Source organism: Lampris incognitus, chromosome 1, assembly GCF_029633865.1.
Source record: "Lampris incognitus isolate fLamInc1 chromosome 1, fLamInc1.hap2, whole genome shotgun sequence".
NCBI lineage: Eukaryota > Metazoa > Chordata > Actinopteri > Lampriformes > Lampridae > Lampris > Lampris incognitus.
In genome coordinates this window covers 111277398-111294855 of record NC_079211.1, presented here as the reverse complement: position 1 = coordinate 111294855, position 17458 = coordinate 111277398, and the positions used below count along the sequence as shown (strand labels likewise).

The following is a 17458-nucleotide window of genomic DNA, read 5'->3' as shown; positions in this document are numbered from 1 at the left end:
AAAGGTGGCCCATATTTGTTTTGTGATATTTGGGCCATATTCACCATTTACCACACGGGCCACTTCAGGGTCACATCCAGATCACATGTTGCCCAGAGCACCACATCTTTGCCAAACAAGGCCCACATGTGATTTGGCATATTTGGGCCATATTGGCCCACATCCGAATGCTATCTCGGGGGAAAACTCAACAAACAAAAGTGATCAAAAACACGGGAGATTAGAAGAACAGAACACCGGGAGCAGAACCCAAAGTAAAGCTAGAACAAAATAAGCCTTACCACCCAAAAAAAGCTTTTAATCTGGTTTAAACAGACAGGTTTTTAACAGGCACTCTGGGTTTGCACTGATCTTTTTAGAGGGATACCACGGTAAAAAGTGAGAGAGTGTCCAAAAGGAGATGGAGGACAGGGGTGGGAAATCTTTGAGAGAGAGAGAGAGAGAGAGAGAGAGAGAGAGAGAGAGAGAGAGAGAATATTGAATTTTAAACAGCCTTTTATTTAAATCAAATTGTCAGCTTACATACGAGTACTTCACATACATATCTAGCACTCCTAAAAACAATCATTCAACAACAGCTCCAACAGAAAACAGACCCGCCTTCTGTAAGACCCCTTCTACCCCAACTCTGCAGCAAAACCAGCTCATCCTCTGGCTGAACACAGCCCCCCTCTCCAACACCACCCTTATCCTGGCCTCAGCCCTCCCAGTAAACTAGAGCTCATCGCAGTTTACAGTCTTCAGTCCTTTTTCCCGGCTCGGCCGACATAAATACACGTTTGCCTGTACTGTAATGGAAGCCAAGAGTTGGCGTTCATATGTTCAACCCTGGCTGTATTCATCACCAACACTGCCACACAAAACCTAACTGGAGACAACAAACAACAAAAAGCACATGAAAATGACAAGATGGATAGAAAAAAGCTCAAGTTTTAGAAACTCACACTGAAGTGACACGCTGTCACTCCATCCACTCACTCGCACGTCCGCTCACAGAGAGAGAGAGAGTGAGATAGAGCAAGAGAGATAGAGTGAGAGTGAGAGTGAGAGCGAGAGCGAACAAGAGGGTGAGAGAGAGCGAGCAAGACAGAGAGCGCAAGAGAGAGAGAGAGCGAGCAAGAGACAGAGCGAGAGAGAGAGAAAGAGCATGAAAGGAATAGTGAGAGGAAAAGAAGGAACAAAGCGTAAGAGGAGGAAAAGTTGAAGCGACCCCACCTGCATCATCAGGTGCCTGTAACGCCTGCTGCTAGTTTCCTAAGGCAACCATTGTTCAAGTGCATCCACTAGGGGTAAGGTCCCCTGAGGCCAGCGATTAATGAGGAAAGTGATAGAAAGAAGGAGGCAAATTGATGGGAAGATAGAGAACACGTGTGTGTGTGTGTGTGAGAGAGAGAGAGAGAGAGAGAGAGAGAGAGAGAGAGAGAGAGAGAGAGAGAGAGAGAGAGAGAGAGAGAGAGAGAGAGAGAGAGAGAGTGTGTAGATGGAGGATGGAGATGATTCCACAGTTGCCAGGGTATTAAAGCCAAGCTGTGCCCCACTGGGGCAGTAATAAACAAAGCCTGCTGCTGGGGCCCCCATTGTCCAAAACAGATGATTGTTCTGAACGCAGTCTGAGGAGCCTCAACATAACGGATGGCTGGACGATTCAGATTCAGACAACTTTATTTACCCCAGAAGGGCAATTCAGTTCCCAGTCCACCCAGACATACACAAACTGACAGACAAGCGGCAGTCACCACCATGTCAGAGACGACAGACGGCTCAGTACATGGGCAAGAGATGCACACCGCCACCCTCATGTGGCCCTGCATGCTGACTCACACAAGGACCAGGCGAAGGATAAAAATTCACACAAATCAAAAGAACAGAACAATAAATTAACAGATGAAGCATTCCAAGATGCATTGCACGCCACATCCCCCACTACAGTTGGTGACCGCACAGGCCCACAAGCCACAAAAAATAGAATTTTAACCCACTGGCAGGAAAAAAACGACTGCCAGAGCAGCACGATGGACAGGGCCAAGTATATAGCGTCTGAGTGCCCTTCCCATTTTCAAAGTCACGAAACTGACTTATATTCTAAAAAACTTAAAAGATTACAAATATCCCATCCCGGTGACCTTCCTAGCATCCTTTTTAAACCAATTGAGGTTACAAATGGCGTTCCCGGCCTCCAGTATCCTGACATATATATAACTACTTGATCAACTACCCCTCCGTCCAGGTGCATAGCCAGAAATCTGATTGTGGGTAGGCACAGACAAAAGTCAGATGGGCACGGTCCGCATGTGTATAGCGATATAACAGCAGCAGCATAGTCATATAACATAAGCTATGCATACAGCATCTGGGATTTCTGCATGTGCTCTGAACATTTTCTGAGGCCGACAGATTATTTTCATTGTCTGTAGCTGACCTATTCAGATTTGCTTTTACTGTAGCAACTCATCAATGAAGCCGAACTGGCTAGCTATAGCCTCGTATCTGTGCTGACAATACACAACGTTCTAACTCAACTTACTCGGCTCTTCCACTTCAGAAGTGGTCGCACCTTCCTCCTCCTCTTCATGCTGTCTTTTTCTCACTAGTACAAAGTTTAATAAATTAGTTTGGTTTTTTTTTGGCCATAGTTTTTTTTAAATTATTTTTTTGGGGGGGAAATTCGTGTGGCTTTAGCCAGTGGACAAACTAGAGTGGAATGCGTGAAAGAAAGATGAGCCCGGGGACTGCTGGCATTGGCGAAACACACTGCCAATCAAAATTAAGCTTTCTGATTGGATGAGTGCCAACTGGGTGGAGTGTACAAGCTAGCGTGTACAGTGGAATGCTCGCGGTGTACATAAAAGAAAGACAAGAAGCTGCTGGTATTTGCGAAATGCACTGCCAGCCAAAGTGACGCTTTCTGATTGGATGGCAGGAGTGCCAACTGGGTGGGCGTTGCCCACCTTTGCCCACCCGTGGCTATGCGTTCGCCTCCGTCTACACCGGTAGTTCATTAGGGGCTTATAAAAGTCTGGAAGGCTATAAATGGACAAAATCTGAGTTCGTGTCAGGTATCCAATTTTGGAATGGCCCAGCAGAAGGTCTCTCTGTTGTTACAGGAAAAGTGAGTGTGATGTAATCTCGAAACGAAGCACTTTGTTAGATTACCTTGGTTAGGTTAGCATTGTGGCTAAAAACATTAGCCCTTCAGGCCAACGTTAGCTGTAGTAACGAACAATTTAGCAGCCTCCCTCACCCCCCCACCCCCTCAAAACTGTTGATCAAACCATATTGTTATTTTCAATGAATGTATTCTACCTAAATGTTTCAATCTAATTCCTACAGCAGGTGAATCCTTCACAGAGGCTTAATGAACCGCAGCTGAAGCCTTGGGGTTTCATCTGTGAGGATGGGGCTGTGCTGGGTGCTCACTATAACTGCACAGCTGGTTTAGGTGAGAGTTGCTCTCCTGTGTCAGCTGTGCTGTTTTGGCTTTGGCAGCGCAACCATGCCACAGAAGAGGTAGCAGTGACATAAAAAAATGCAAATGGTCAATACCAAGCAAGGGATATGTGGAAAAAAGTGCCTTACCAGCAAGTAAAGGACATAATTTTTTAACGACTCTCAACACAGCAAAAAGCAGACAACCATCAGTGCAGCAAGCAGCTCAGGTTTTCAATCCATGACCAACGCTGAAAGAGCTCAGTTGTATGACACCCTTGCAAAGTGCTGTAAAAAAGACGGAAAGGCCATAAAACCTGTGGTGTTGTCAACCGTCAGAGAGCATGCAGGATCCTATGTGCCGAAATGCCTTACATTAGATCTGCCACAGCTGCTCACAAGTCTGTATGACAACGAAGCAAGAAACATCCTTTTAGCAGAGTTGCAGGACCGAGCGGAAATCATGTTAGGCCTACTATCACAAAAAAACATAGCCTACTCTTATCATTATCATTATTAACTGTAAGCTAGTAAGCTTACCCGATATAAAATGATCACTGCACAAGCGATTTCCATTGGCAGTCGGGTACCATCTTTTGTTTTTATCACTCGCGCTCTTCGCCCATTTGATGGCAGCAATCCATTGACTTTTTTGTGGATGCCCAGGAAGACGGTAAAACGACTTCCCGTAGCCTTAGTACGTTTATTTTTACACCCCGGGGCAAAGCAACTGTCTACAATGTTTATGATACCATGTTGCTACAAATCAGCTGATCGAACTACAGCTGACAGACTGGCGCTCCACGGAACTTTTTCCTGCCAGTATGGCTGCGATAAGGTTTGTGACGTCAACTGCTACATCTCAGTTGTGGTTTAAAACAATATAAAGCATTTATTTAAAATGACTAATCTCAGAGTTTAACAGCCTGATAGCAGAAGGAATGAAGGACCGAGAATAGCGATTCATTTTCCTAGGGGGCACTCTATAGCGCCAGCCTGAGGGCATTACAGTGAATTCACTGGACAGGACCTGGTCAGATTGGCTAACATTTGGTTGATGCTAGATCCAACGGGGTGTAGGCACGGAAGTAGATGTGATTGGTTGTTGGTTAGGGTTAGGGTTAGGGTTTAAACTCTTTTTTAATTTCCATTGTTAGCAAGCGTTAACATTAGCTATCATAACAGCACAATCTGGCAATGTTAAGGTCAGTTGTAAGCTAGCTAGCTAAATGTTTCAGTGCTCATCATTTGTTTCAAGTCAGTGCGCTTCGAGGTTCCACTCTGTCTATTGGCCGACACAACAGCCAATCACGGCTACTTCCGTGCCCACACCCCGTTGGATCTAGCATCAACCCTAACAATTCCTTTTGCTTTCTGGGCCACACGTTTCTCCCAGAGGGAACACGAGTCTCTCTGCTGGACTCCGATTATTTTGGAGCAGACCTTAACGATACTGTTTAGTCTATTTCTGTCCTTCACAGTCAACCTGTTAAACCAACAAATAGAGGAAAAAGTTAAAAGACTTTCAATAAATGACTGATAAAAAATACATAAAATGGGGTTACAGACATTAAAGGAGTTAAGTTTCCGCATTAAGTAAATTCTTTGTTGTCCACGCTTGACAATTAAATGTGTTCACATCGAACTTGAGTTGGGAGTCGAACACAGTTCCCAAGTACTTATAAGTGTCAACAATTAGAACATCCTCGCCATTGTATAGTGCTAGCATTGGGTATATCAGTGTTTCTCCTAAAATCAATGATAAGTTCCTTAGTTTTTGACACATTAAGGTCAAGGAAGTTATCTTCGCACCAATCAACAAAGGCAGGTAGGACACAACCGTGATCTGACTCCGAGCCCCGAAGAACAGACAAAAGTGCGGTATCATCAGAGAATTTCACCAGATAGCTACCCTCTTTAGAAGACCTGCAGCTGTCTGTATACAAAATAAAAAGCAGGGGGGAAAGAACGCAACCCTGCGGTGAGCCCGTTTGAGACCTGCACATTGGACATGACTCCATTAACTGAAACCTGTGAGCTCTGTCTGTTAGAAAGTTTAAAAGTAACATTAAAAGATGATCAGGTGAATTAAAATAAGAAGCAAGCCGCTCGATCAAAATGTGAGGTTGCATCTTGTTAAAAGCCGAAGAGAAGTCGGCAAATAAAAGTCTCACATGAGAATTGGGTTTCTCCAGGTGCTTATATACTTTGTCAAGCATACAAAGTTTTGCATCCTCCACACCCTTGCCAGCTTGATAAGCAAACTGCAAGGGGTCTAGTTTGCCATCAACTAGTGAGACAACATCATCTTTTAAAAATTTTCTCAAAGTTTTTCATTGGAAGTGATGTAAGTGCAACAGGTCTGAACTCATTTAGTTCTCTGGAATTTTTTTATTTGGGAATAGGAATTATCGTGGAAGTTTTCCAAATTGAAGGTAACAGTTGGCACACATCTGAAAGAGTTTAATGAACACCTCGCTGAGCTGGTCAGCACAGTAGCGCAGAGTGCGCCCGCAGATGGCACTGAGGCCAGCAGCCTTCCTTATGTTCATTTTCTTAAATAAGGCTGTGACATGTTTTTAAGATATCACAATATTATTCTGAGGTACAAGGGACTCACTCAACCTGGAAACATTATGAGTAAAATCAGACCTTTCAAAGCGAGAGAGAAAAAGGAATGAAGTGTTTGACAGATCAGCATCCTCCACTCCATTAAGACTGATCAGTTGCTTGGTTTCACTTGCATATTGGTTAATGGAGGCCATAGATTTGATCCCTTGCCAGGCTGCTCTAAGGTCCCCACTGCTATATTGCATTTCTTTTTTTCCTGTACCTCATTTTGGCCTTAGCTATTTCATTCCTCACGTCTCTGGAGACAGCCTTTTTCTCGAGAGGTCCTTTTCTTTTTATTAATAACCGATTTGAGCTCTTTAGTGATCCAAGGCTTGTTATTTGGGTAAGTAACAACCTTTTTAGTTGGAATAACTGAGTCAACACAGAATGTGATGTAACGAGATAGTGTCAGAAAGTTCATCAATATTCATCACAAGCATCATAAAAACATCGCCAGTCAGTGCAATCAAAACATGCCTGAAGAGAGGAGACGCTGTCCTCTGACCAAGTCTTTACTTGTTTCTCCCCACACTCAAGCCGCCTGAAGGAGGGTTTGTACATGGGCATAAGACACACTGTTATGGTACGATGCACCAGAGGAAGGCATGGGCAAGGACTTGTAAGCGCCGCACACCGAACCATAACACAGGTCTATCGTAGTGTTCTTTTGTGTGGCGGCACAAGTCACATACTGTCCGTATGCCCTCAGAGTCTTGTTTAAAATACAGGGGTTAAAATCTCCAAGGATAAATTTGGGGGCATCCGGGCAGATCGAGTCGAGCCTGTGTGTTACGTCGGCAATCAGTTGTGCATTGGCGGACGCATTAGCTCGCGGATGAACGTACAGTATCGTGACGAGCAGCTGTTGAAAGGGCGGAGTGAGACTGACAGCAGTGCAGCGTCAGGAGTGCATAGCTCCTCCCGAACCACAACGGTGTTACAGTACCTCTGGCTGACCAAAACCCACTCCCCCGCCTCGACTCTTTCCCGGTAATTTCCGCTGACCGCTCCAGCCGAAATGGGCTACCAAACCCACGTATCGTCAGGTCCTCGCCCCGGTCCATTTCGCTGAACCATGTTTCAGTAAAGGCAAGAAGGCGGGTTTATTTTATTCGGCCCACGCTCCCAGCTCCCCTACCTTGTGCCTGGTAGACTGCACACTGGATAGCAGGGTTATTGACAGTGGAAGCCTGCGGCGATTGTCGAGACTGAGAATTTTCATTTCCGGCGTACCCCTCCCCTTCCTCTTTTTCGATGAGAAGTCCGGCGGGAAGCCTTTTTATCCGGACTGTGCGGTGTGTACAGCTCCGTCGGTATACTCGCCGGTACACCGCCTTTCGTCGAGGTCCGTCAAGAAAGAAGGAGCTCGCGGCTGAAAGTGACTCGGCTCTCGGAGCCGCCATGATATCCTTCCGCGCCATGACAGAGGACGCCCAGGGAGAGCGTTATCACGCATGAAAGCACGAAGAACTGTGCGAAGAACTGTGTAAACGACCCCATAGCCCACATACTGAGCCTCTGAAATAAACTTGACAATAACTCTGATGCTGTTCCTCGGACAACATCAACATCAGTAACGTTGCTTCAAGACTCATTCACGTGAACTGATTAATCAGATGATGGGTGTCGCGCTGCATTCAGGATAACTCAGAACTCAGATGGACATTTCCAACTTGCGATGTCACGAACACAGCATAAGGCTTGAACTGAAGATACTTCCTTTAGCGGTGAAATATAAATTTGTGTTGACTCCATAAGACAGATGTTTATGCAAAATAGGTCCCGTGGGGAAATTACGCTCTGCATTTAACCCATCCTATCTGTGTAGCTAGGAGCAGTGGGCAGCGCCCAGGGACCAACTCCAGTTCTTCTTTCCATTGCCTTGCTCAGGGGTACAGACAGGAGTATTAACCCTAACATGCATGTCTTTTTGATGGTGGGGGAAACCGGAGCACCCGGAGAAAACCCACCACAGACACAGGGAGAACATGCAAACTCCACACAGAGGACGATCTGCTCCAAGGTTGGACAACCCCGGGGCTCGAACCCAGGACCTTCTTGTTGTGAGGCGACCGCGCTAACCACTGTGCCACCGTGCCGCCCTAAAGTATGTTTTGAGTATATTCCCCTAGTTAGCTGCATGATGAATGGCAGAAGTTAGTTGTCTCTCAATCATCCCAATACCAATTTATTTTATGAACGTTACCATCACTCTATGTCAAGTTTAAGTTTCTTTAAAAATGTAACATATTCGTAACATTTAATTTTACGCAACAAAATGGTCCCAATTTTGATTTATGATCATGCTGAATTATTCATCAGTCATGATCATCAGTAAGTAGGGCGTTTGGTAGATAGATAGATAGATAGATAGATAGATAGATAGATAGATAGATAGATAGATAGATAGATAGATAGATAGATAGATAGATAGATAGATAGATAGATAGATAGATAGATGGATAGGTTGGTCAGTAAGCAGGTAGGAAGTTTGTAAGATAGGTAGGTATATGGTAGGTCAATAGGTTGGTAGGTAGACTGATAACTGCTTTTTGTTTTCCCACCAAAGTAGTTCATATAGCACCAGGCTCGTGCACGCACATCAACTCACATGCAGCACATGCACGTGGCTGGTGTGACAGAGGAAGATGCAGAGGACAGGACGAGATGGAAACGGATGATCTGCTGTGGCGCCCCCTAACGGGAGCAGCCGAAAGTAGTAGTAGTACACATGGTGCAAATACATATCCATGCAAGTGTAACAGATGTGGGTAGGGCATGAAAAGTGACTACGCAAGGGGTTGTTTTCCAGCATTTATTTGCTCCCTCGGCCATGCAAAATGGCAATGTGAGGAGGACGGGGCTACGGAAACTCAGGAGGTACAAAAAGGCGATGTCCAGTATGGCAATTTCCACAGGAATAATTAAAAATAACGGTAAATAAAATTTACTCAGTAAGATAAAATTAACAAATACTATTTGGAAATAAGAAGGATTAAAGTGCATTTCTAACTCTGTTACACCAGCTTGCACATAAAGACACCGCTCTTGATGGAGCTTGAGAAATTACACTCAATCACTACAACACAATGGCAAATCTTGGCTCGCTTGCTCTCTCTCTCTCTGTCTCTCTCTCTGTCTCTCTCTCTCTCATGCGCGCTGTGTGTCTCTCTGTACTTCTCTATCTGGAAGCTATCTAGCATGAAAGCCTGTGTACCCTTGAGCCCTATACCCCACTGACTCTCCAGACTGTTCTGCACCCCCCCCCAACACACACACACACATACACATATATTGGTGGATATAAGGTCCTTAGCAGGGGTTTGTTTTGATTGACCCAGCACTTTGTGACTCTTACATGGCTCTAATGCCTTCCTACTTAACCCCCCTCCACCTCCGTCCTCGCTGTCTCCTTTGCTCACTCCCTCTTTTACCCAACCAACGCCTTGGGTAAATCTCTCTCTCACACACACATGCACACTCCCCCTCTCTTTCCCAGTCTGTAAGGCCGTCTCTCTGTGGCTGGAGATTAATGAGACTGTGCACTAAGAGCTGTCCCAAACCTCAAACCGTATGCACAGATAGACACACACAGCATGTGCACACAAAGACACACACGCACCCCCCCCCCCACACACACACATATACCACCTAGTGTTTTTTCCCCCCAGCTCCCTCTCACTCTGTGGATTCCATCAAGGTCAATGCCACAGAGCCAGAGCCGTGCTCCTCCCCTGGAGTTTTTGGTTCGCCCTTCATGACCTTGATTTTATTTATTAATTTATTTATTTTTTTGGTTGGGGGTTGAGCTAACGACGTTGTTACTGTATAGAAAAAGTCGATAGGAGTGAGATTGGGGTGATTGATTTTAATAGCCACATCGGTGGGTGTGGGGGTGGGTGTCTAGTCTTTCAGAGGAAAGAGAATCGTCAATGTCTAAAGTTTAATTGTGCCTTAATGAAATTGGCAATCAATTGGCAAATTTTTCAGCAACATGAAAACCAATAACAAATGAAAACAACCAAGACAATCAAATTCAGATAGAAAGGTAGCAGATATACATGATGTTAGCTGACATCTGTCATTTTCGAATGGCCCCAGTAGAGGTCGTTTGGCATGGTCTCTGCATAGTTTGCGGGGGACTGCAAACGTTAGCTAAGTCGTATGGGAGAAGGTGTGTCAAACAGCATTAAAAACAACTCAGCTCCTGTGTTTGTGAGTGATGAAGTCTGGGGAATGGATTTGGAAGTGACTTGTTTACCCTGATGCTATCAGTACCACCCAACAATCCCTGCGGATATTTACTCATCTTTTTATGCCTCAACAGAGCCAAAATATTACACATGACACCGTTAAGCTATTCTTTTCTCCCGCTGGAAGTGGCTTTAGATAAGGGCGCCCATTGGACACATCTGTATTTGTGGCAGGGTGGTGCTGTGAGTATCAACTCATTCTTTTAACTCTTTCATGAGCCCTTGACCTCTGACCTTGGGCAGGAGCATGCAGCAAGCCATTTGACAGGTTTGCTCCAGCAGGTCAGTAAAGCATCAGATCATGTGTGTTAACAGACTCATCCAAATCAACAATATGCTAATGTAGCAAACGAGCCTAATGCTCTACAGGGATTCCGGGAGACGGTAAACGACAGTTGACAAAATGGAACAGGAAAAGCCACAAACTGCGAGACGGAATGTCGGGACTGTATATAAAAAAACTTCATGGGTTGCTAGTTACTATGGTGATATTGTTTGAAGAATAAATAAATAAATTAAATTGTAAAAACGTGTTTTGTGTTTGTTTTATTTAATTATATACAGTAATTAAATACAGTATACAGTAAGTAAACAACATCCAGTGCACGTTGTCCGTCTTGGGAGGGAGATCCCTCCTCTGTTGCTCTCCCTGAGGTTTCTTCCTATTTTTTCTCCCTGTTAAAGGGTTTTTTTAGGGAGTTGTTCCTTATCCGATGAGAGGGTCTAAGGACAGGATGTTGTGTTGCTGTCAAGCTCACTGAGGCAAATTTGTAATTTGTGATATTGGGCTATACAAATAAAATTGATTTGATTTGATTTTTGATTTTAATTCTGTCAATTCATATAGCCGACCTATCCACCTTATTCCTATAGCCCCCATGATACCTTGCGTGAATTATGGGCGCGACTTCCGGCGCGTCCTGTCACTGAACCGGAACCGGCGTTTTCCATGTTAACGGTACGCTAACCGTCTTTCGTGTACGGCGTCTCATTCATTCATGAAGAGCTAGCCAGCCAAATTAGCTTATGATGTGGGAGGAACACAACCTCACGGAGCCCAAAAAGGATGAAATAACCGAAAACACCGCAAGTATTACCCATAATCGTTTCCCCAGTGAACCCCCCCCCCCAGTTTCCCCAGGAAACTCGCGGATAAAATTAATCCGCCATCCTTAGTGTTTTGTGATGTGCTACGTAACATCCGGTTGTAAATTCTGAGGACAGCAAAAGGTTAAAATATTTCAACTCAGGGCGGCAATGCCTTCTGCCGTTGCCGCTGTCGGCATAATTTGCTGGCGTCATCTGATTTTACCGCCCAGCTCTCGTCCACGATAATGACTTCCGGTTGGCCATCTGCCATTCACCGGATTCCATTTGGATGCAGCATTAGTTAGACAAGGACCGAACCATCCATCTAACCTCCAACTACCTCATGGAGCCCCTGCTCCACGTGTGTGTGTGTGTGTGTGTGTGTGTGTGTGTGTGTGTGTAGGCAACAGTGGGACCTCTCTGAATCACTCCATCTGCCTGCTGCCAGGGGCTCTTGTCACCTCAACTTGGAGCCATTGAAGCGTGACGAGCCGGCCCTGTCTCTCCACAGGTTGGACTAGCAGTCTGTGTGTGTGTGTGTGTGTGTGTGTGTGTGTGTGTGTGTGTGTGTGTGTGTGAGAGAGACTGTGTAGGTGTGTTCCCTTGCTACGGCAGGATCACTGTGGCCTGCTCCCCCTGACAGGATGGGCAGTCTCCAGGTTGATGGACTCTCACCCCGGGATCCGCCGAACAAAGTTACCGCTGACCTCCTCTTAGGTAAAGCAAATTAATGTATGTCAGTGTTAAGCTGGTCAAATTTAAAAACTTTTTTTTCATGCTTTATATAGAATAACTTCGCTGACACTGCTTGGTGACCCTCACCTCCGTGTCTGCCGCGGTGTTTAATCTTTTATTTTCATAGGAGGTGGTGTTGAATTTGTTTCTTAGTCTCGTGATTGGAAATTCGGTGCTAAAGACTCGTGGCCAACCGAAAGCCCTGGAGCGTAACCCTGCGGCATGACAGCCAGGTGACTGGGTGCACCCAGATAAAATGCTGAAAAGAAACAACACAAGAGGGATCCTCGAGAGGTTTCAGGTTATTCTGAAGTTACGCAAATACGACTCTTTTGCAGGTGCGCGGAGCTAATGTGGTGTGATAATACAAGCCACCTCACTGAGTCCAACTCGTAATGGGCCCGTAGACAGGCCCGTAGTGCACATTGACCATTCAGTGGAGCGTGCTAAATGTCTGCTGCCCCTGTGGTGTCACTTAGTTGGAACAGGTGAAGAAGAAGAAATTGGAAGTGTGTGAGCAGTCCCAGACAGCACCCGGATGTGGGCCACTTCAGGCAACGATGCGGCACTGATGGTCTTCTTCTGGCCCTGACAAAATGGATGTGAGCCTGAGGTGACCCACATGTATAATAGCAAATATGACACAAATATGCCAAATCAAATGTGGGCCTTTTTTGGCAAAGATGCGGTGCTCTGGGCAACATGTAATCTGGATGGGACCCTGAAGTGGCCTGTGTGGTAACTGGTGAATATGGCCCAAATATCACAACACAAATATGGGCCACCTTTGGCAAATATGTGGCACATGCAGCATTGCTATGGCTTGATTCTGGCCCCAATCTGGCAAACAGGAGCGGACCACCCAAGTGCCATCATTCCACGCTGTATGTGGGCCGCAGGAAAGGGTCAGATCTGCGCCAGGTCCGGGCCACAGCAACTTTGCTATCTGGGGTACAATGACGCCATTCGGATCCTAGGATCAGGGGAAATCGCCATGCACAACAATACACGTGCATACACACTGTCAATATACCCAACTCTGTGTGTGTGTGTGTGTGTGTGTGTGTGTGTGTGTGTGTGTGTGTGTGTGTGTGTGTGTGTGTGTGCAAGGCGTCATACTTATGTGTCTGCTTGCATATGCTCCAGAGGACAAACACACTCTACTCATAAATAATGACCATGTATTATTCAGGGCCACCCCTCCTGCTAATACCCCTTAATGTGCCCAAACAGCCATAATGTACTCCTCTACTGAGGTGGCAGAGACCCTCTTCTCTCTCGTTCTCTCTCTCCTACCCTCTTCTTCACTCACTCACACACACACACAGATCTCCCCTCCTAGATATGACACAATGTTTTGTTCAAAAGGGCCCCGGGCTCCATCACTCACCCAGTTTATCTTGTCCTCCCAACTCTCCCAAAAAAATAAAAAAATAAATCCGTTTATTCATACGCACTCAGATCAGCTTTTTGCTCTTGCCGTCTCAGCATATTTTCTGTGAACTTTCCTTGATCCTTCACTAATTCATCATCATCACCACTATCATCATCACTCTCTAATCACCCAATCCAGCCTCACAGTCCCCCACTTACCTCCCCCTTTTTCTCCATCTCTGTATTTAATAGAAAATTTATCTATTAGATATTTTTTAAAAGCCATGCACTTTCCCTTCGTATGCTGCTAGGGTGTCATGCCATTGCAGCATGCAGGGCTGTGATTTTGCACGTGTCAGGAACTATGTCTGTGGGCTGCACTATACATGTCTGTGACCTGCACCATAGATGTCTGTGACCTGCACCATAGATGTCTGTGAGCTGCACCATAGATGTCTGTGAGCTGCACCATAGATGTCTGTGGGCTGCACCATAGATGTCTGTGGGCTGCACCATAGATGTGGGCTGTACTATAGGTGTTTGTGGACTGCACCATAGATGTCTGTGGGCTACACCATAGGTGTCTGTGAACTGCACCATAGATGTCTGTGAGCTGCACCATAGATGTCTGTGGGCTGCACCATAGATGTGGGCTGTACTATAGGTGTTTGTGGGCTGCACCATAGATGTCTGTGGGCTGCACCATAGGTGTCTGTGGACTGCACCATAGATGTCTGTGGGCTGCACCATAGATGTCTGTGGGCTGCACCATATATGTGGGCTGCCTCATAGATGTCTGTGACCTGCACCATAGATGTCTGGGGGCTGCCTCATAGATGTCTGTGAGCTGCACCATAGATGTCTGTGGGCTGCACCATAGATGTCTGTGGGCTGCACCATAGATGTGGGCTGCACTATACGTAGGTGTTTGTTGGCTGCACCATAGATGTCTGTGGGCTGCATCATAGATGTCAGTGGGCTGCCCCATAGATGTTTGTGAGCTGCACCATAGATGTCTGTGGGCTGCACCATAGATGTCTGTGGGCTGCACCATAGATGTGGGCTGTACTGTAGATGTCTCTGGGCTGCCCCAGAGATGTCTATAAGCTGCACCATAGATGTCTGTGGGCTGCACCATAGATGTGTGCTGTACTATAGGTAGGTGTTTGTTGGCTGCACCATAGATGTCTGTGAGCTGCACCATAGATGTCTGTGAGCTGCACCATAGATGTCTGTGGGCTGCCCCATAGATGTCTGTGAGCTGCACCATAGGTGTCTGTGGGCTGCACCATAGATGTGGGTTGTACTATACATAGGTGTTTGTTGGCTGCACCATAGATGTCTGTGGGCTGCACCATAGATGTCTGTGGGCTGCACCATAGATGTCTGTGAGCTGCACCATAGATGTCTGTGGGCTGCACCATAGGTGTCTGTGAGCTGCCCCATAGATGTCTGTGAGCTGCACCATAGATGTGGGCTGCACCATAGATGTCTGTGGGCTGCACCATAGGTGTCTGTGAGCTGCCCCATAGATGTCTGTGGGCTGCTCCATAGATGTGGGCTGTACTATAGATGTCTGTGGGCTGCACCATAGATGTGGGCTGTACTATAGATGTCTGTGGGCTGCATCATAGATGTCTGTGGACTGCCCCATAGATGTCTGTGGGCTGCACCATAGATGTCTGTGGACTGTACTATAGATGTCTGTGGGCTGCACCATAGATGTGTGCTGTACTATAGATGTCTGTGGGCTGCCCCATAGATGTCTATGAGCTGCACCATAGATGTCTGTGGGCTGCACCATAGATGTCTGTGGGCTGCACCATAGATGTGTGCTGTACTATACGTAGGTGTTTGTTGGCTGCACCATAGATGTCTGTGAGCTGCACCATAGATGTCTGTGGGCTGCACCATAGAGGTCTGTGGGCTGCCCCATAGATGTCTGTGAGCTGCACCATAGGTGCCTGTGGGCTGCACCATAGATGTGGGCTGTACTATAGATGTCTGTGGGCTGCATCATAGATGTCTGTGGACTGCACCATAGATGTCTGTGGGCTGCACTATAGATGTCTGTGGGCTGCACCATAGATGTGGGCTGTACTATAGATGTCTGTGGGCTGCATCATAGATATCTGTGGACTGCACCATAGATGTCTGTGGGCTGTACTATAGATGTCTGTGGGCTGCACCCGCCTGACTTCCTGCTGAGGCGTCCAGCATGGAGTAACAATTCTCTGACTTCACAGTAAGGTAAACAGAATGTTGGTGGTTAATGTTTTCCCAACAACACCAAAGTGTGAGGTCTAGCTCTTGCTCCCTTGTAAGTCCATTTGAAACTGTCACTCGAAAAAAAATCAAATACTGTGTGCGGTAATGGCATTTGTTAACTAGAACATATTAGATAAACAGATTTTCTTGTTGTTGTACGGTTGGTGATGTGATCGCCAGGTTTGCGGGCAGCTTGTTCCACGGGCCTTTTTAAACCCTCACATGACTCACATGCATCTTGTTCTGGGACGTATGCATGCCCAAAACAATGCGTCCATTCACCCCTCCCCTCTGTAAGACTGTCTCTGCCCACGTCAGCGCTGTGCAAACATGGCAAAGGTCAAAAAGCACTACACACGTCTGCAACTTCTTCTCATTCATGGCTGACTCTTGTCCACTACTAAGACTACATGCATGATGTGGATTACCTAGAAAATATTAGTTTATAACAACCAAACTCAAGTTCTACGGCGAGATTGTGTCAAAGCATGGCAATGATGCAGAATTAAACGGGGCTGTGTGCCGCAGATGCATACAATCTGCATGACGGTGTTGTCAGCCGCTCTCACCCAGAGGCAGCACCTGTTTATCCAGATTCCACAACTCTCCCCAAAACCTGACACGCCACCAAGCACACCGTCACAAACCTACCCGCCGCTCTGGCCTCCCTCACGTCTCCGCCACTCACACCGTTCTCCTGTCCACAAACACACACACACACACACACACACACACACACACACACACACACACACACACACACACACACACACACCCGTGAGAAGAGAGTCTCTTATCACACCTCTCCCCCCTCCCCCTTCCTCCTCTCAGATGGAGACGTCTCTCCTGTCGGAGGCTGAAGGTTCGACCTTCTCGACTGAGCTGCAGAACGTCAACACTGCTCTTATCTGTTTGACTCCGGGAAACTCAACACAGATGAATAAATATGAAATGGAAAGTGCTCTGGCACACACTCACACACACACACACACAGAGGCGAACTGTTGCATGTGGTTCACCTTTGCCCACTTGTGTTTTGTTCCGTGCGAGGAGAGCAGCCTTGTGGGACCGTCTGGTTAGTGAACCAGGCAGTAAATACACAGCCATCCCAGCTGTGGCAGGGAATGAAAGTTTTGCTACGGCATATTGCCTTATTTCTGCAGATTAGACACTGAAAGGGAGCTTGCAGAGAACGAACAGAGCTGAAAACAGAGTGCAATATTCATTATATGCTGTGATGCACGTGACCATGTGCAGCATGCATATTCATTATATTCATCATAGTCTTCTACATAAAGCATGTTCATTACAGTGTTGTACATAAAGCATGTTCATTATAGTGTTTACATAAAGCATGTTCATTACAGTCTTCTACATAAAATAATGGGGTGGCATTATAATGAGCAAGACGGTGGTATAAATAAGGAAAAAGACAAGAGTACTTACCTGAGACCTTCACTGTTAATTTCTCTTCTCTTTTCTCTCATCTCCTCTCTCTCTCCTTCTCTTCTCTTCTCTTCTTCTCTCTCTTCTCTTCTCTCTCTTCTCTTCTCTTCTCTTCTCTTCTCTTCTCTTCTCTTCTCTTCTCTTCTCTTCTCTTCTCTCTTCTCCTCTCTTCTCTTCTCTTCTCTTTCACTTTTACCGCCGGTCTCTTCAGCCTACCTCCCGTGCGATCTGATCTGCCCGTTCTCCGCCGCAAG

The 17458-nt window shown here is 46.2% G+C and overlaps 1 protein-coding gene across 1 annotated transcript in view; it reads right to left on the bottom strand.

Annotated features, from left to right (window-relative positions):
• hs3st1l2 (heparan sulfate (glucosamine) 3-O-sulfotransferase 1-like 2) overlaps positions 1 to 17237 on the bottom strand; it is a 43866-nt gene extending 26629 nt beyond the window's left edge. The window contains exon 1 of the mRNA XM_056293073.1: positions 17205 to 17237. The gene's annotated coding sequence lies outside the window, so the exon portion shown is untranslated. The remainder of the gene's footprint in view (positions 1 to 17204) is intronic.
• Between the last annotated feature and the right edge of the window lie 221 nt (positions 17238 to 17458).